General features: G+C 39.7%; 2 long non-coding RNA genes across 2 annotated transcripts in view; one reads left to right on the plus strand and one right to left on the minus strand.

Moving 5' to 3' along the window:
* Positions 1–297: 297 nt before the first annotated feature.
* The window catches only part of LOC128421134 (uncharacterized), a 138528-nt gene continuing 117915 nt past the window's right edge, over positions 298–20910 (minus strand). The window contains exons 3-5 of the long non-coding RNA XR_008332239.1: positions 17399–17495; positions 13386–13496; positions 298–1525 (exon numbers count right to left, since the gene is read on the minus strand). This is a non-coding gene — a long non-coding RNA (uncharacterized LOC128421134). The remainder of the gene's footprint in view (positions 1526–13385; positions 13497–17398; positions 17496–20910) is intronic.
* On the plus strand, positions 8358–14977 carry LOC128421133 (uncharacterized). The gene is made up of 3 exons (XR_008332238.1): positions 8358–8473; positions 13503–13715; positions 14500–14977. It is a non-coding gene; the product is annotated as an uncharacterized LOC128421133 (long non-coding RNA).

A 20910-nucleotide genomic window follows, 5' to 3' on the forward strand; every position in this document is an offset into this window, starting at 1 on the left:
AGAAGGGGCTTTTTCCTCAGCTAGTGGTAAATATTATATAAATAGAAATTGCTAAAATCTCAGATTCCCAACAACTGGAAATCTTTTTCTGCTGCTCTTGATCTCAAAAGCTGAAACTTCTTCAAGATGACATTAATGTCTCATCTACACTTTGCTAAAATAATAAGGAACGTCCATGTAAATCTACGAGACCGTTTATATTCTACACATCAGTAAGGCCTCTTCCCATAATATAAAACTTTTCTGTCAGCAAATCTTATTGTTAATATGTCTTAATCTTAAAGGGGGGGTGGATCAATGGTCTCGTTAGACAGTAAAATTCATGTTAAATTGCTCTTTTAGGGGTTGTTTTTACAAGTCTGGAACAGATTGATCCATTTTGCATTACTTTCTATGGGAAAGCGTGCCTTGGTTTTGGAACGCTTTGGTTTTGGAACAGACTTCTGGAATGGATTAAGTTTGAGAACCAAGGTACCACTGTATATAATTATTTTCCTCGGCCAGCTAAATGTCATCAAGAAATATGTCATTAATTTATAAAAAAATGTGTATATACTGCTGTATCGTAAATAGATATCATATATCATAGCGGTTTGCAATATAAAAACATAAAACCAAACAATAACATCATAAAAAGTTAAAAACAAGTTAAAGGCAAAAAGAAATTGAAAGCAGACATCAACAGACCATTGTGATTGATGTACTCTTAATTGCCTGCATAGGCCTGGCAGAATAGAAAAGTTTTCAGCAGACATTTAAAAGTTGGCACATAAGGCACCCACTGAATCTCTGTTGGCAAGAGTATTCCACCAGACGGGGCCAATGACACGAAAGGATCAGTTTCTCATTGTAGAACCCAATCCCAAATTGGTTTAATGAGAAGTTAAGCACTATTCAGCCCTACTCACTTTCATGTGAATTGTTTGCTAAAGTATTAGGAAATATTCAAAGCTGTGATCAACTTAGGTCAGCAGCCTTAGATGAAAAGAGCCATTCAGATGTTGGTTGAACAGAACTTATGGACTAATGGCAATGGGTCCTTAACATGTTTTACTTGCTGTAGTAGGTCTACAATGACCGCCTGCAAGGGATTTCAGCCTAGCTAGTCTCCATCCGATTCATACATCTGATGAAGACAACTGCAAGCAAAATCAGTGCATGGCCAAGTTCTCACATTTCGTGCTGAGAGGAAAGGCTCCAGATTTTTCCAGGACCACTTACTCAGTACATCTGATTATGTGCTACAGTGTCAAAATGTGACTGCAGTCAGCTGCCTTGTAGGCATGCTCTTATCCTTTGAGACCCATAGAGCAACAATTGCTTCTTCCAACCTTCTGCATCAGACTGCATCAATAGCAGTTTGATGCATATTGCAGCTGGATGTCTGAAAAGTGCTGCCAGAACTCGAATGCTTCCTCTGTGGCTGGCTGTCCTCCTTGACAGTGATGGGCTGGAAAATCTCAGGAGAGGATCAGTGCTCAGGGTATTCTGGCAATTCCTGGGTTGGCCAGGGTCCAAGGTGGAGCTGCAGAATTCATTGAAACAGAATATGGAAGTTGACTCTCAAGCAGTCATAAAATCCAAATCACAATGTAAAATACAATAAATACAAAAATAAATTGCAATTAGGTTTAATAACCTTCTGTATTTACGCAATCTAATGCGCCATTGAATCTAATGCACACCTCAATTTTCAAAACTAATGCGCACCCTAACTTTCATGACATAATTTGGCTAAAAAAGGTGTGCATTACATTTGAGTAAATACAGTAGTTTATATGTTCTAGTTAGGCTAAACAAGACATTGGATAATAAATGTAATATGAATTTCTAATTGAAAGAGTATCCCTTACAAACTGTTAGTCAATCAGTATTATTATTATTATTATTATTATTATTATTATTCACTTTCTCAGTCCCTTTTCAGTCAAATCAAAGTCTTCCATACAGTATAAAAGCACTAAAAATAAAGCATTAACAACCACAAAGCATTAAAAATAGTATTCCATAATTGTAATATTGTGGGCCCAAGGTACAGAGGAACCACGGGCCACAAGCCCCAGATGAGATTGCAATCAACACAGGACAAGCATTTGCGATTTTCCTGGCCATGCCTTCCTTTTATGCCCAGGGAGTGGACCAGAGTAAAACCTGTGTGTGTGTGTAGGCTTCACCTAGGTCCACTCGCTAAGCCACACCCCCAAGCTCACCACAGTTCTTAATAAATAAAATAATATAATATACTGAGGACTTTGTTTGTTACTATGTTGTGTATTTTTGTGTGTTTATATTGTAAACTGCCCTGTGATCCTCGGACGAAGGCTGGCATAGAAAACTAATAAAATAATGAAGTAAATGGTGTGAATTTGCTTGGATACTATTCATGTTGAATCAAGGGTGCTATTTACTATTTAGTCAAATACTAACAATTTTAATAAGGCTTTGGCATGATATGAATGTGTAACTTGCATGTATCTTGAGCACAAAGCTTACGTATTGCTCTTGTATTCATATGGCAGTGAATCACACTTTCATTTTGTGTGATTAAATGGTTATATCTCGCACAGCATACTGAAAAATCCAGCCTAAAAGTGAGCATAGAGTGGGAACTGTGACTGGGGGAAATTCTGAAGTGGCCAGAAGAGCTGGTGGATGGTATTGAAATATCAAATTTAAAAGGGGGGAGAAGTGCCTGCATTTTAGTGAGTGGCACAAATCGCAGTACTTAAGCCAAGGGAAATGAGATGAGAGTGTTTTTGTACTTACGATTATGTGGCTATGTGGCCAAGCACAGTAATGGAAAATGCTGTGGAATTCAGAGACTCGAATCAACTCACCATCTGCAATAGCAATATAATTCCAGGAAAGATAGCTGTTCAGTCTTGTTTTGCTTTTGTTTCATAGTGGGATGGTGTAAGATTGTTGCAGGAAGTAGTGAATTGCTGAGAGTGTGGACTTGGGCAGACCCAAGAAAAGAACACTAAAATGTGAGTGATTTATTTCAAGCTAGAGTAAGCAGAAACCTTCTCAGGCTTGAAAACTGTGTCTTCAGATCTGTGACATTCATTTTTCTAAGTATGTTTAGATATATCTATACTATTTAAAATTCTGTGTTGAACAGATGAGGTCAGGTTGAAATGGTTCTAGCAAGATAACTTCTGAGTCCTGGATAAATTGTAATTTACTGAGGACAGTTTCTGTTGGTAGGTCTTGTTTCTTCATCAATCTTTTTAAGCCTGCGAGCACATTTTGAATTTTGGGAATGTGCGATGTGTGCCAGTCACAAAATGGTAGCCAGGGTATGTGCGATGTCTGCCATAGGAATGTGAAATACAAAATGGCAGTCTTAGGGTGTGGCATAACAAAACATGGCTGTCATATCTAGAAGAGCAGAAAAAAGAGACAGAACAGTGTAGGCATGCCATCTTGTGGATTTATAAGGGGCTGTTTACTGAGACCCTTTGCAGGCAACCATAGGAGGTAACGGCAGACACTGGTTGGGCAATCCATTGTTTAAAGCAATAGTTCTACATGATTGCAAAGGCATCAAGACATATTAAAACTAGAAGGGGAAAAGCAACATTTCCAGGTCCTTTCTAAAAGTGATAAGAAAAGAGAGGCAGTCTAGTGGAAGGATGGGAAAGGACAGTCAATAAAAAGGCCCCTTTTCCTGTCTCCTGCAATCTCACTTCAGTCAGTAGAAGCGCTCTGGGAAGACTATTGATGGAGATCTTACCAAGTAGGCTTTTGTGGGATAAAGTGGTCCTTTGTGTACTCTAGTTTCCATTTAGGACTTTAACAGATAAAACATGTACCTGTCCAGTGCTATTTTTCTAGAAAAAGAGGTGCCAGAACCAACCATGAACACTTCCCTCATTCTCTTAGAATGGCAATGGCGCCCAGTAAGCTGCAGTGATTCAGCTGCCCCACCATGCAAACAGGGTACAGTCTCCTTTAAACTAGTCTGACTAAACCCTGCCCTGACCAACACTGCTTCCACCATTTGCAGACAGAGAATGCCTTTCAATTTGGATATAAATAGGCATGTGTGGTCATAAGCCATATAGGGATTGGCACACCAGTTAGAGGTGGGCAAATCCATTTTGGGCTAAAAATGCAAGCTGGGCATCCAGGAACAACGCTGGTTTTTTGCTGCCCATTACTAGGTAATACAACTAGTAAGGTTGTATAACATAGCAATAACCACATTATTGCTAGCTGTAGGGAACACATCATTGGGTTTCTCTGTTGGATATAATATGGGCATGATATATTGGATTGTGGAAGGATAATTTCAATAGGCAAATGAATAAGTTCATATTTCCACTCTCACACACACCTGCCACACACACAAAAAGGATTTGGACATGAGATATTGTCCACCTTGGCCATATATATCTTGTAAGTGGTTTGTTGAGTACAAAATCTTTGCCTTCTACAGACACTGTCCGGTTCATGTTAGACTATAAATGTAATGCAAGTAAAAAGGTTACATGAAATCCAATGCAAATACAATTTCATCTCGAACAGCATTCTTAAGTATGAATCTAATTGAACTGTGAGCTCTCCAGCAGTCATTTATTATTATGATATATCCGTTCCTTTAAAATAAGCTTTCATGGAAATGGGTAATTGACTTTATTGTACTTTTAACCAAAGGCAATTCACTGGAAAATAGCACTATCATTTAGCCTGATCTTTCATTTGGATTGCTAAAAAGTACATATGTAAGAGAAAGGGCAACCATTAATTGATAGCTTAAGAGGGCTATTGTTTATGTCATTGACAAACTATTACTGCTGCTGCTGCTACTACTACTACTACTACTACTACTACTACTACTACTACTACTATTATAACTGTTAACCAAAATGTGGAGTAGTCAGCTTTGTGAAAGTGCTCCTCAGAATTTAGTCACCTTCCTTTAAGGATGATAGGAATAGACATGAGGCATCTTATTATGTACATGGAGGCACCCCTTTTCACATACTCAACTCAACGTAAAGACATCAGGTGGGAGGGCCAGCAGGGCAATGTTATGGTGGGGCTAGTGGTGTGCAGTCCTACTCCCTCCAGTTATTTACTTTCTTGATGGATCTTACATGGTTAGGAACAGTGATCTCTGAGAGCAGTACCAATTTGTGCTGTGCTATAATAGTGGGTGCTTCCAGTTTTGAGCTTAATATTGCAAATGGGTTGCTGAGATTTGGCATAGGGGTCATTGGCAATAGTGAGTGGTTGTTGTTTTTCTCTCTCTTAATTTATGAGACAATACCCAGGGGCAATTAATCCAAATTAAAGAGGGGAGAATATAGGCTAGCATGTTAATGATCATGCCGTGTGGATGCTGGCGGAAATGCACACATGAGGAGCAACACCCCAACAATCAGAAAGCATCCTAGGCTACCAGAAGTTGATCTGGGGAAAGAAATTGGATCTGGGCTTACTGCAAGGCCTAATTCCTGGCTTTATGTATCTGCTAGTCTATTATTACCTGTTAGTACCAGGTCTTAGATTACAGGGCTGTATATACCGTATTTTTCGCTCTATAAGACGCACCAGACCACAAGACGCACCTAGTTTTTGGAGGAGGAAAACAAGGAAAAAAACATTCTGAATCTCAGAAGCCAGAACAGCAAGAGGGATCGCTGCGCAGTGAAAGCAGCAATCCCTCTTGCTGTTCTGGCTTCTGGGATAGCTGCGCAGCCTGCATTCACTCCATAAGACGCACACACATTTCCCCTTACTTTTTAGGAGGGAAAAAGTGAGTCTTATAGAGCAAAAAATATGGTAACTAAGACTTTTAATGAGAAGTAGCGCTATCCACAATGGGCTATATTTCAGTGATGATACATTGGAGCAATTTGTTCTGGGAACTGTGAGTGATGATGTACAGCAGAATTATTTTTGCAGAGCTGAAGTCTTCATACATCTATTTTTCTGGCAAAATTCAGCTTTTAGGTGAGATTACTTCCTCCCATGGAAGTAATCCTGTTCATGGAATCCTCCCATGGAAGTAATCCTGTTCATAAATACAACATGTTATTTGAACTCTAATCATATAATTAATGCTCTCCGTCAAATTCCAAATAAGTAAGGCCTTCTTTGGTGTGAGTGAACATAAACTGAAGTTCACCAGATTCTGTTTTATCTGGTTTGAGGAATCACAGCTGGCTGACCGGAAGAAAAAGATTATGAAATGTAGATGCAGAGGTTACTGTTATCTAGACTAGAACATTCCAAGGCTAGCCCTTCTTTTAAGATTTTGAGGAGTGTGAGGGAGAAGCAGAAATATTTCTTTGTTGAAACATCTCCAAGAATTGAAGTTTTATTCCAGCCTTTATTTCCCCTTTCTCACCATCTCCAGGTTCCTAATTCTCACGGAAAGCCATAAATTTTGAACAAAACATGATTTGCCACCTACTCAACAGATTTTACTAACAATATAATGACTTTGAGGCTGCTCTCTGAATTGTGACTTTTTTCTAATGACTGCTCTTCTTGACAGAAGGTATGGGGGTGGGAGAGAGTTTGTATTTCAAGAATGGCATTGTTAACTCAGCACTAAACGTATTTATTTGGAAGGAAAAAACCTAGGTGTTTAGGATCATAGTCTGAACCCCTCACTCCCTACACCTGACCACCAACAGCTCAAGCAGTATCACACTATCCCACAGAGCCACATCAAAGGCTTTTCTAGATGCAGTTATGCACGGCGAAGGCACAGTGGTTCTCAGGCTGCTGCTCTTCCTCATCCAGACAACATTCTCCCCCCCTAACACAACAGCTTATAGGAACCTCCTCCCCCCCCCCCCGATCTTAAACCACAGTGTTATTTTCACTAGCATGTGCATTTTTATTTTTATGCACACTTTCCCCTAGCATATGCTCATTTTCACCCGCTTCTTTGGCAGGAGAACTGTGTTTCAGTTCGTGTTATGTTTCACAAAGTGCAAAGCGGTAGGTTCGCCTTTAAATACAAACTGAATCCAATTATTCCACTTCCCTGCCCAGAGCCATTGACAGGCAGAACCAGCTCCTTATTGGCTATCAGCAGATGGGGAGCTGGTTGAGGGCAGACTAAGGCCATGGGCCAGTGCTCCATTCGCCCTACTGGGCCAGCCCCCGTTATTCTGCAAGTGTCACAGAGGATTGTGAGCTATAGCAGGTGAGGCAACTCCAGAAATTCTCTCTCTGTAAGATTCCCCCTGAAAGCGATATGTATGACCCACTCCTCTGTCCCACTCAGCTTTGCCAAACACATAGGGTTTCTTCTTGGGAAAATCAAGTAATTTAAAGCCAAGATTTTGCTCACTCTGGCTCCCAAAACCAAGACTGAAAATAAAAGCAATCTGACCCAATAGCTGCTATCTGAATTGTGTGGGACATTTCAGAGAAACACTCTATTGTGCACTTCAGCCTGAGAAGATATATTATGCAAGGAGAAGGGGACATAGTAACTCCAGAGACACCCCTCTCCCTTCCTGCTAAATTGAGCATAGTACTGCCTGTGTTTCAGTTTCTCAGAGTGCTTTCTGCCATCTGTTTTTAATTTTTCTTTAATTTCCATTCACGGCCTTTGGACTACTCCCATGTTCAGAAGAAAACAGCAATTAAGGCTAACATTATCTGGGTGCCTCTTCCAGGCTATAAACTTAAAATTGTTGGCATAAGCAAATATTCCGTATCAATCTTTTACCAGCAGACCAATGTTGTTTTCTATTATTTTGCTTTGCAAACACATGAGTAGAGGCATGTTATGCCCCCACTACTTTCATACTAGTGCTGGTATGTGAAAATACTGGAATATTCATTCCAATTCTAGCCTAAAGCCTGCTGCAGTCCAGCCGGCCATGGAAAAGAATGTCCTTCATAACAGCTCTGTGAAGGCACAACATAGATTCTTGCCAATTTATCAGATGAACAGAAAGGAAGCATCATTCCAGAGGTGACCCTAAGTGCCACCATATAAGCCTATCACACTTGTCACATGTTAACCCACCATACATGTTTTAAGGCAGGAGTGGGGAATCTGAGGCCCAGAGGGCTCCATGGGAGACCCCTGACTAGCCTTGCTTCACACCCTCTTTTGAGTGTTTTTGCCTGCCTGGAATGTGTCATTGACCCCTGATAATGACTCATAGGAACTAGAAAGGGGTATCTGTATAACTTGAGCTACACTTATTGCTCCATCTATTTTACCTCTGCCCCACCCATGAGAAGGGAATGCTGCCTTCTTCAGGTGTCTCAGCCCTGTTTTAAAGTCTGTAATACATCACTATGTTTCAGATACGCAATGATTGTGGTTTCACCGACTAATATTGTGAGCATAATCCAATCAAAATCAAGTCCTAATGGAAGAGTGGTGACCATTTGCTTAAGTCAGCAATGGAAATAAATGGAACTGGCAAGCGTTGTTTAGAGGAGAGGTGAGCAAGAATCTTCCCAGTCCGACCAGGTTTACCTATTTCAGGTATGTCCTACAACCTGTTATTCCATGTGCAAGCAACCAGAATGATTGACACATTGCTGTTGATTCCACATCCTCTTCTGGAGGACAAAAAAGTTTGCAAAAACATTCATGAAATGAATGCCAGCTTGGCTCCTAGCCTAGATATGGTCCGTTTGCAAGCTATTACCTCCATTGACCCCAATGGAATTTTTTTTTTTTTTTGCAAGTGATAATAACATCTGGCTGCATGTGGAAATGATCCTTGATGCCATCCAGATGTGCTATTTGAAACAACAAATGAAACCTTTGGGCCACAAGTGCCCAGTTGCTAGTGGACCTACAGTACTACAGTTTTTCTCACAGATATTTACAAACTTGTTTCCTCTAACATATTGATCTGTGGCATTAGAAGCATGGTGAGAACTGAATAGCTACTGTAGACAGTTAACCTCTTGTTAACTACTCTTATCTGTATTGCTTTTAACACTCGATTGGGAGCCGCCCAGAGTGGCTGGGGAAACTCAGCCAGATGGATGGGGTATAAATAATAAATTATTATTATTATCATTATCTCTTTCATCTTTCACTTCCCTCCTCTCCTTTGCAGTTTTCCGTTCTCAAAATGAGGACTATAAAATTTTTAGGTGAATTATGATCAGCTTACCAGGAAAATATATGGAAAGTGTTCTCCTGCTACCACTGTGTCCATCCACCTTTTCCTCTTGCTAGGGTTCCTGACAGCTACATATCTGGCAAGAAATCAACAAGTACTGCTTTCACAGCATAGTGAACAATGGAGATGGGTCTATCCATTGACTTCCTGCCTTCCAAGAAGCTAGTAGATGTACACAAATCCTGTCAGCGAGGGAGTGGAGTGGGGCAGAGATAGCAATTCTGATTTATGTACTTGCTCATTTTAGAGTATGTCAGTATTGCTGTTGTGAGTCATACTGATTACATGCAGCGCTGGTTGCGAAGTCAAGGCTGCATTTATTCTAGGCAAATAATATTAAAAAGTTCTTATAAAAGAGAAAGGACATATAACTGATCAAGATCTTGTACCACTCAGCTTTCTCATGTTGAAGAAAACAAGAGCACATATCAGGATCGTTTTATTAAGCGGCTTTGGAGAAACAATTAAGTTTAACATTTACTTCTCATTAGGATTCAAGATACAGCAAAACAACCCCTTCTAACTGAAATGTTGGTCCATCTTTCAGAAAATATTAAGTATGCATTAGCTTTGGAAATCGGGTTTTGGTTTTGAAACACTTTCTTGATGGACTAGCATTACAAAAGTGCTTTTGAATAAATATGCAATTATAATGAATTTCCAGAAAGCATTTCCGCCCTGCCCCCAATTAACAATACAAAGAAAATTATTTACAGGGGATTCTTTGGCCCAAAATAAACTTTTCTTAATCTCAAATAAGGCTTGCTTTCCACAAACTATGGCTCTTTCTCGCTCTCTCACTCTTTGTCTCTGTTTCCCAGTATTCCCACATCCTCTGAATAATCAATCTTTCCTCTCCTTGCTTTAGGAATGTAGTAGAATGATGCTGCAGCAATCCATTTTGATTAATTTTGAGATTAGATTCTGTTTTATCACAGATTAATTGCATACTGGTCTGGGTTGCACTTCCCCTATTGCAACCAGAGTTGTGCAGAATTATAAAGATATTTGAGATTTTATGCAAAAAGTATGCAGTTGAGAGGCACAAAAAAATCTTCTGCAAAATCCCTCTGTTTTTGAGGGTTTTCATCAATTTTGTTACAATGCATCTGAGGGCGAATAAGGGATTACCACTGCCTTCATTCTGAATAGGGAAAAAAGAATTAATTGTCATTGCCCAAGCAATACTGCACTACCGACTTAATTTCCTGCCACTACTCTACAATGATATTTTCACCCTGATCCAGTTATGGTTGTATATAGTTACACATGAGCAGTTGGGGCAAAGTAGGGTATGTATTCAGCTGTACATGGCATATCTCCATCCACATTCTAAACCAGATCGTCAACTTCAAATTGGAACCATTGACCTGTTTGTCACCTTAGCAATGGGGAAACTTTTGCTCTTCTCTGAACACCTACACCCTTGTGAATATTGTTCTGCCTTTGCACCCATACAAAAGGGTGCAAAAAATACAAAAGGGTGCTTCTCAGGGAGAAAAACACCTATGAAATGACACACAAACACACACTGTTTCCGCACTCCTTAAAAACGACTGCTTGTCTCTATGGTATTCATTGTGCCCAAATTAATAAATCACTGAAATTCCCAGTGGGACTCAAACTTTGAGAGGTCAAGCTAGAGTGGAAGTAGTACAGATCAGTTTCTCACAGACACGCTATTAGAACATCTGTTTGTGTCCACGATGCCTATTAAGATGTTTACACTGCTAATTGTAGGTATAGCATAGCTACCTTTTTGTATTTTTGTTTTTCTACCAACATCATATATCTAACTTAGGCCAACTGTCAGCATGCCAATTAGTCAATGCCATATATATTTGTATCAGGTACATTCATTTGATAGATGGTCAAACTCACTGGAACTAATAACCTATGAAAATGCTTTGCTAAGACTATGCCCATATCAATTTTCAACGGCAATGTCTTAGTTTAAGAAACTGATTTCTTGACATTTCCATGTCCAGGAATTTTATGTGCAACACAGACACACATGTTGGGAGATTTTACACTAGTCTTATTATGCTTTAGTAACAACGGTGTGCTGTAGTTTGGACCTCATTATTTACTAGATTTTCAAATAAGGCTATTGCTGCTAAGCATCAAGATTCTATAAGAACTCAATTTGCCTATATCTTTTTGGCTCATTCAGCTTGTGTCTATATCAGTGTAAATTGTTTCAAAAATGATAGCCAATTAGAATTACAATGCAAAACTAAACTAAACTATAAACAGTTGTAAAACAAAATAATATTGCATCTTTTTAATTTTGTTACCAAGACAACTGACAACCCTTTTCCAGTCCCTTATTACTGACACCAAGAACTGCAAATGATAATGCAGACTCTCATTCAACCTATACATTAACTCCTATCTTCATTATATCTATTTGTGGCCTTGCCCACTAAGTTTGATCTACCTGCTCAGTTCTGGTTTGCACTGAGCTCAGCTTGTACACTGAACATGCCCCATAAGCCAGGGCCACATTTCATTGGATACTACAATTGGACACTGACCCATTCTGCACAAAGGAGATGTGCAAACTGCTTCTCATTGTAAATGAAAAAAGGTGCCTTTTTATTCCCATAGATGTTTGGGGGCTGATGTGAGATTTGCCTACACATTTTTGTGGTCCTGCCTCTTTTTCTGCTCTTCTAGATGTGACAGCCTTTTTTTGTGTTATGCCCCCACAACAGTCATTTTGTGTAATATCAATCTCCCACTCACACACAGAGAGCACTCATTTTGTGACTGGCACCCGCAACACTTTCTGAGGATTACAAATGTACCCAGTGGTCCAGAAACATTGGCAACTCCTGCCTTAGAGCTCCAGCACCTCTCTTTTTGAAAATAAAACACTTATAATGACTCTGGGAATCATTCCATAACAAGAAACACAAGAGGAGGGTTGTAGCGGTGTGTTCACTGCCTAGCACCCCTGTCTAAAACCTTGAAGAGCGTATTTTTATCAGTTAAAATAAGGCTGATGAACCAATGATTAGACTCCGTATAAGGCTGTTGCTATAATCCATAATAACCCTGAATTGACACTGTTGCCCCATTGTGACTATTTCTACACAATCTCATTTCTCTCTATGGGACTAAACCATTGAGTGCTTTCTTAGCAGCCATGAAAATGTTTAATTAATTTGCTTTTTATAACTTGAGTAAAAGCAGGCTGTTAATTTCAAGATTCTGATCCTTGTTATATTCAGCGCCTCAGGCTTTGCCTGCCATGCAGGTACATTCAGTAAAATAAACACAAACACAGTTTCCTCATCCTACTCACTTCATTTCAGCCCAAGTAACCTTTGCATCAGCCTTAATAAGAGCTAGAGGATGCTTCTAGCAAAATAAGTTACTGACCATATCCTTGGCTAATAAACACCTAGGCCTGTGGCCTGTAGTTTATTTAGCCTAGGGGTTATTGCTCATTAGGAGAAAATACCCTCAAGTTATTATTTAACAATCTTTAGCTGGGGAAAAATTAGGGGGGGGGAGTAACATATGGTCCAGCTGTCCACGATTTCACCTGAAAATGTTTTATCAACACCTTTAGCAAAAGCTGCCTCAGGCAACTCATAAAAACATGGAGAAGTCAATACACCCAGAAGAGCTGAATAAATAAAAATAGTAGTGGTACATTTAATGTATACCTTTCATTCCAAGACACCTCCACAGCCTAGAGAAATTTCACACTAGACATAAATGGTAGTTGTTTAAAAAAAACAACAACTTTGAAATGCTACTATCAGCTACCAGGCATCTTCATTTTACTCCTTCAGAACACCTGACTTGATTTCAGTTGAGCAACTGTGGCAATGAAGTCTCCAAGTTGTGACTTTTTAGTTGTATGCAGTTTGGCACTACCAAGTGGTATAAGGCGGCGCAGGTCAGGAACGAAGAATCCTGACAGTGAGGGTTTCAGGGGCAATGGTATTTCAGTGTGCAGTTGTTGTCAAGTTGTTAACTATGTGCTCCTGTGAGGTGAGCCACAATCTCACTGTATGGTATGTCAACACACTCTCATAGTTGCCCTTCTGTAACTTTAGATATTGTAGCTCTTCATGTGAAACTACTCACGGTTTCCTCAGTTTCTCATCCTGCTGACGACCCAACCACAGATCAAATCAGTGGTCGGAGGGGTTTGTAACTGTAGTAATTTCACAGAACCTGCCACTTTTGAAGGGCTGCTACCCAAAGGCAAAGAGAACACCTGCAAAGGAGAACAGGACTCACCTAACTGGCAGTGGGGAAACAGAGAGGGCTGTTTGGCTCTTGTTTCGTTAGGTAGATCGTGTTTAAATAGCCACATTCAGTTTCCATTCACATTCCATGTATATTCTGTCCCTACAGCAGAGAAGAGAAAATACAGTTAAAAGGTGTTTACAAGCCAAGTCAACCCTGTGATTTGCTACTTGTGTTCATTTTTTGCTTGAGAGGCACACACCTATAGCAGACTTTAAGTCGGCATTCCACAGCCATGAAGAAATTTCTTGTTTGTAAACCAAAGAGGAAGAATTATAAGCCAGACACTTACATCACCTGACAGATGTGTTTCTCAATCACGTAAGTTTATTTAAGGCTTCCCCCGACCTTTCTCTCTCTCTCTCTTTTTCTTTAACATGAATTGGAATGGGCTAGAAAAGTGGGGAGAAAGTGGAAAATAAAAGGAGGAAACACATGCTGCATTTTTTTTAAAAAAAGTAATTAATTGACTCTGCTTTCCTAGCTGCACTGTCAGAACTACCAAGTCCTCCTCTGTGTCTGGAAGTAAATATATTTTCCCTACACTTGTCCGAAACTCTATAGCTACTGGTAGAACGGTAACACATAATAACATGGTAGCGACACATAAAGCTGTCAGTCTTAAAGGGAAATGGATGCCAAAGCTGAGGGGGTAAACAGACTAAATCAATTTGAACATGCATGTTAAGGTCTGTGAAAGGGCAGAGTTTAGTGCTGCTAGGCTGAAAAGCATTTGTCTCTGTCTCGTTGTATTTCCCTACCATGCAGTGGAATACACCCACAGGCCTCTTGCTTGGCTCCAGTCAGGCTCCGTGGCTGATTAATGACAGCTGGAGGTGTCCAGTAATTTCCTCACCTAATAATAAACTACAGTCCAAAAAAGAGTGGTTCCCTCAGGCCCGCCTTTAACAGAACTGTACTCGCCACCAGTAGAAAGCCAATTACCATGTCTGAGATAAGGCACATTTAAGCAGCTTTCCGGGGCCATTTAGTTGGCTTTGGGCACCTCGCCTTTGTCTACCTTTGGACAAGCTAGGTTCAGATAATGTCTGGGTCAGTTATATAATGACCTAGTGTTCCAAAAATATCTTTGTCATCCCTGCAGGACAGAACCTAAATTGGAGGACTGTCTCGTCTAAGCACAGATCAAACGGCCTACGAGCAGCCACACCAACGTAAAAAAAACACACCAATGGCCTCTGCTCCCTTATTCTTTTTCCCAGGGTCACCAACTTACACAACGATGACTACTGTTTCTGGGGCTTAAGCAATCAGTCTGCCTCACAACATCCTACCCGAAGGGGCCCACTAAAAGATTTTATAGGAGAATTTATTCTCCACAAGAACTTTTCCAGATTCTGTCAGCAATGAAAGATGTGTGTGTATAAAATATGAAGTTAATAAAGGTTGCATTATTTAAAGGGGAGATCTCTTTCCTCATAAAATACTAATTTCTGCATTAACAAGCATGCAAAAGTTGAGTAAATTAATCATGTCCTTAAACATAAGCCAACAGTCCCACCCTCTGCTTTGCCCTGTGCTGCACTACCTTACGTTCAAGAGACATCAACTTGATTTATTCAAAGAAGCTTGCATGGACTTCTAGAGGTGGGGAAAATGGGCCTGAAAAGCATAATGTGGCTTTAAAAAAAAGTTAAAGAATATAGAAGGTTTGGCTGCAACAACATTTCTACATACTTGGAAGCTGTGTACTTTAAAAATCAAGGTATTAGTACATTAGCTTGTATGAAGAGGAACCCAAGATATTGTAGGAACCCAAGATATTGTAGAAGGTGATTGACTACATGGGACTGGCTGAGATGACCGGCAGAATCCGTGACCAAGGGAAAGAGACGGTGGAAGAAGATTGGAAGAAATTTAAAGTTTATCTTAAGAACTGTTGTAAAATTAATGAGTGTTAAAATGTTTTGAGTAATGCAAAATAGAATTGCAGCGATAAACAATTGGACATGAGAAAAAGGATTTAAAGGAAGTGCCATAAGTAATTAAAATTAGGGGTTGCTGGAAAGATTTAAAACAGGGATGCAGAAAAAGGAGGTATGGGGAAGTCGTTGAAAGAAGGCTTAAGGAAAAGAAGGTTAAGAAATTATACGTGTTTATATGTTTGTTTGTTTTTGTATTGTTTTGTATTGTCTTTTAATATGTGTTGGAAAATTAATAAAAATTTATTAAAAAAAAAAGATATTGTAGGACAAAGAATAAGGTGAGCTTTTTGGATGCTCTGGAGTGAAATCTTGTTTTGGAAGGAAGCGTACAAGAACCTGAGGAGGAGGAAAATACAAGATTAAGCTTCTAAAGCTATGTACACATTAGCAACTTCAAAACACAGTGAGGTTGCTTCCCCTCAATAAATTTCAAGTTGCATTTGCATGTTGAGGTGCATACAGGAGACAGAGTGTGGATGTCATCACCTGATGTGTATTATATGTTTGGTTTCCTCATGGCTGCATACCCCGCTCCTATGCATAAAGCTGCCATCTGTGCACATGCTGCCATCTGGATGTGTGCAACAGCTGTCTCAAATGTACACACCTCACCCCAACTGCAAATTGAACTTATGTTTTCAAATCAGATGGAAATTGGTCTGAGGGGAAATGCATCAAACAGGAGTATTTCTAACCACAAACTTGCCAACCTCACTTTCATGTCTCTCAGTCCAGTACTTCTCAAGAAACTACAGGGTGGATATGGATTGTAGGTGATGTCACGTGTACACGGCTTCAGACAGCAGTAACGGAAACACGCTGGAGCAAAAGTACGGTATATGGTAATGCGTACACAGCCAAAGCGTTGGTGTTCTTTGGAAAAGGCAAGAAGCCCTATGGAACAGCCACACAAAGAGTCTGGGAAGGAAACTGTCTTTTAGAAACAACAGAGCAGATTATTTCACATACACTAAGGTCTCCTGCTCTTTTAGAATCATAGAATCATAGAGGTGGAAGGGACCCTGAGGATCATTTAGTCCAGCCCCCTGCAATGCAGGAATCTCAACTAAAGCATCCATGACAGATGGCCATCCAACCTCTGCTTAAAAATCTCCAGTGAAGGAGAGTCCACCACCTTCCGAGGGACTCCATTCCACTGTCAAACAGCTCTTGCTGTCAGGAAGTTCTTTCTGATGTTGAGTTGGAATCTCCTTTCTTGTAACTTGAATCCACTGGTTGAGGTCCTACCCTCTGAAGCAGGAGAAAACATGCTTGCGCCATCTTCCATGTGACAGCCCTTTCAATATTTGAAGATGACTATCATATCTTCTCTCACTGCTGCTAGTGTGCTCCATTAAAGATCTAAAATACAGGTTGCCTTATTAACTTACTGGCTGAATTTCCTTTCCTTTGGAATCCTCTAGAGCACTCTGCACAGCATGAAAATGATCCTACATTAAACTATTAAGAGGTAAGCACAGCTGACTACCAAGTGAAGAACAACGAATAACTGTTTTCCATCCATATGTTTATCTGAAATGTTCCAAAAACTAGTATCTCCTGCTAAAAAATAATGCAACTCGGACATCTTCACCCAAAAAAGAAAGAAAAAAAGTTCTTTTAAAAGGATTATTCTGTCAAAAAAGATTTGTAATATTTAACTTACATTTTCCCTGACACTGAAAGAGCGGAAGACTGAGTATCCCATTTCCTCTGTGTCTGAGCTGTTTTGTGTTTCAGAAGTCATGAATGCCAGTATCGTGTGTTTTTTTCCAGAGCTACTTTCTAACTGTAGAAACAGGATGTATTTAATCCCAGGAGCAGGTAGGCCAGGAATGTGTCCTGGTACAGATTCTAATCTCACATAGAATCACATATCAGTATTTGGAAGGAATAAAAAATTGTTCTGTACATTAATGTATACTTGCAATTCACTATATATGTGTTTCTTCACATGGACACTGAGAATGCTTAAACCCTCTGGCTGGCAATGGTGGATTACACTGGCTGTAGTGGGTATGAGAGTTTCAAAGGTCAATATAATATAAATTTATTTACCGTTATGAATTCTGTTTTCTTCATCATTTCTCTGCTCTTCCATCTCCTCTATTTTTTCTCTCTGCTTGAGTAGTTCTTAGTATTCTCTCAGTTGCTCCTTTAATAAAAGAAATGTGAGAAAACATTATTGCCATAGCTATTGCTGAACGCCTGATAGGGAATATAAGAAGAAATTGTCCAAACATTACTTGCTGTCACAGCAAAGCAACTGGCAGTACTGCTCCATCTAACCTCCCTAAAAACCTCAATGCAACTGCATTCCACGGCAGACCTTTACAGTAGTCTGGCCTTGAGGGTCCAAACCAAAGGAACCCTATCTGGGTGTTCTTTGTTCCTGTGTTGAGTAACACCTAAGCAAGGAGCAGGGCTGTACCAAGCAGCCCAACCCCTTATGTTGCACACTTGCTAATGTCTGTAATGGGGAGCGGGAGGTATGTGCCTTCACACATATGAAGGCACACACCTGTGTATGTGAAGATTGCCCCAGAATCTTCAACACTGTGTGGTCAGCCAGAACGCTCCCATGTGATGTACTTGCAAATGTCAAGGGAAGTGTGTGCAATGCCAGGTGTAGGACAGCCAGTGAGGCCCCCACTCCTTGTTTCTGTGTTGTTCAACACAGGAATGAAGGACGCTGAAATTAGACCGAAGTGTCATCATAATGCTGGCACCCCTAAATGGATTTCAGCAATATCCACCACTCACAACTAGGTGTTTCACTTATATTCCCATGACAGAAATTGTCTCATTTCCTAACAAAGAATTTAATAGTCAAGCAATTAAGTATTATCATACTGACTCAAGCCAAATTAAACAAAAAGGAATGCAACCATTATCTGCTATGTATGGGTTTAAATTTTATGAGCTATCTGATGTCATGTACAATAAAATTTTATGACTGCACTTTATTAGAATTTATTGTGTTATAATACAATTCATCCTTTATATTAACTGTAATAGTCATACACCTTTCCCCCCACTCTCATGTGATAGGTTTATTTTACTATAACATAAAGGAGGAATCTGGTCTGATAATCCACATGGAGAAAAACTGATTATCTGGTTCTTTATCAGTCTAGCTTACGATCCAATGTTGGGACCAAAACTGTCTTGGGCAACCTTATGAATGACCTGTCCTGGGATATGGGTAGAGTGAATGCAAATCCTGGAACCCTCAAGCCATCAAACTAGGGATGTTCTAGAATTGCACTGCTCACTGCAAAAGCAGTTGAGACTTTGCGAGTGTTCAAGCTGAATGCTCTGTGTGAAGCTGCCTTTTGAAAAGTATTTTGAGGTGCTGCATATGAAGGCAGAAGGGAAAGCTAGCAAGTAAGATGACAGCATTTGCAGCCCATTTAAAGAATTGACCCAGCAGAGGTCTAGGTTGTCCCAAAATGACTGCATAATTATTTTTAATTTTTAAACAGTGCATCACATATTGATTACCTTCCCCAATCTGAGTTTTCACCCCATCCCGAATTCCATGTGCTTTTTTGGAATGGTCTGGATTCAGCTCTAGGCTGATGAACACATATGTGTTCATCGCTTACTGACTGCAGCACCAAATGGTAACTTTCATATATGTGAATGAGCTGTCAGATACCAGGCCCCAGAAACTGAATTTTTTATCACTTCACACATAATGCTTCTTTTACCTTGTTTTTATGTTGCAATGGCTAACCAACAATCTATGATTTAAACAATCTCTCTATATATAAAAACTGCAATGCAACTATGAAATAAAGTTGTCTCTGCTGCAGTTTATTTTAAGAACCTTTATGATGACACTGAACACAGCAATGTGCTTCGAGACTGACACCACATCCATAGAAGTCAATGGGGGTCCCACGATTGAGTTCAAGAAGTATTTGCTTTGTCCCTTAAAACAGTCTCAGTGGATTAAGAGCAAAACACAAAATTTAAGGGCGGGGGAGAGTGTTTTAAGCAGGATTGAGGATGTTAAAATTGTACTCTGCCTGTAATCTGCTAATCAGCTTTAAAGACTGATATATAGATAAGCATCTGCGTTCTTTTGAACTCCCCCCCCCCTTTTCATTCTTCGAAAGGTGGACCACACTTTGTAAGAAGCTGGTTCTCATTCAGTGACCTCCCCAGTTTCTTTAAACTCCACTCTTATCCCTCAACACTGCCCCTTCTGTGTTGAGATTATGTGTTCCCATACTACAAAACACAAGAACAAAGTTAGAGAAGAAAAAGGAAAGCTGGTCTACTGTCAGAACCGAGGCTTATCGCAGCAGCCTCCTATTTTTAACTCGATTGCAAACGATATCTGTGATCAAAGGGCCAGAACCCCTGAAGGAGCTTATGCAAACAGCATGGTGGCCGGAATTCTTCCTGATGATTTGTAAGCAGGAAAGGACTTTTGACATGAAAGACAGCTTAAACAGCACAAGAATAGCAATAAACCATCTGTAAAATGCTTAACGTTGCCCTTGAACTAATGCAAATTTGTTCCAAACAATTTTTTCCCCTTTTCCCTTTTTCTCCTCCTTGCAAACTCTGGATGCCCTGCTGGGGCATTTGAACAGTCACATGTTCACTATACAAAAGCCTGTATAAGCAGGGAAATACAGTGTACTAATGTGTTTAGGACCAGGGAATCAAGCAACTTCCACAATTTAAATCCGCTGCCTTCCTTTTCCTCTTTGTTTGAGAAATCTTCATTAATGATAGCCTGGTTAGGCATGCTGACTAAATGTCCAGAGAGCGGCACCAAAGGTAATTTTGCTGGTTTCAAAGAGTTACAAAGAAAAAACACTACCAACTAGTTAGCACAGCTCACTAGGAATGTGATTCTACTTATACTTATTCCCTTTTTATGTCCTTTATCAAAATATGTCAATAAAACAGGTAATGCAAGAAATTTGGATCAGTTGGTTATACCTTAATTGCTATCCAGAAGAACTATAGTGCAAGAGTTTTAAATGATGTTAATAGATTTATTTATTTTAGTGATGTGTCCTCTTATCTGTGGCTATTCATAAATATTAAAATGTTCCAAAACATAGTAATTGGAAGGGAAATATCCATTTACACATTATTTCCGGTCCCTTCAAAATACAGATTAATCTTTTCAAATCAGCTTTATCAGATGTACAAAATGGATGACATCTACTTAATATTTACTTAGGTCTATGTGTGTGTTTTAATAGAACTTTATATAGCACCTGTTGAGATCTCAATTTCTTTAATATCACAAAACATTTTGAACTTTCTTTGTTACCATCTCCTGGTTGCTGGGAGAGCAAGGTAGCCATAGCTGATAATCAATGTGGAGGTAAAGGGCTGTCCACGTCTCACTGCCTACTGAAAGCAAAATGCTAATTTAGGCAATATTTGGTCTGGAAAGGCAGGTTTATCAAACAGACCACTATTTGGTCTGGAAAGGCAGGTTTATCAAACAGGTAGCAAACAGGAGTCTAATGCACTAAAAAGGGGTTGCTAAGCTTTCTTGGACCAAGGCCACTCTGCTGGTGAGCAAGGCCCAAACA

Source organism: Podarcis raffonei, chromosome 9, assembly GCF_027172205.1.
Source record: "Podarcis raffonei isolate rPodRaf1 chromosome 9, rPodRaf1.pri, whole genome shotgun sequence".
Classification (NCBI taxonomy): domain Eukaryota; kingdom Metazoa; phylum Chordata; class Lepidosauria; order Squamata; family Lacertidae; genus Podarcis; species Podarcis raffonei.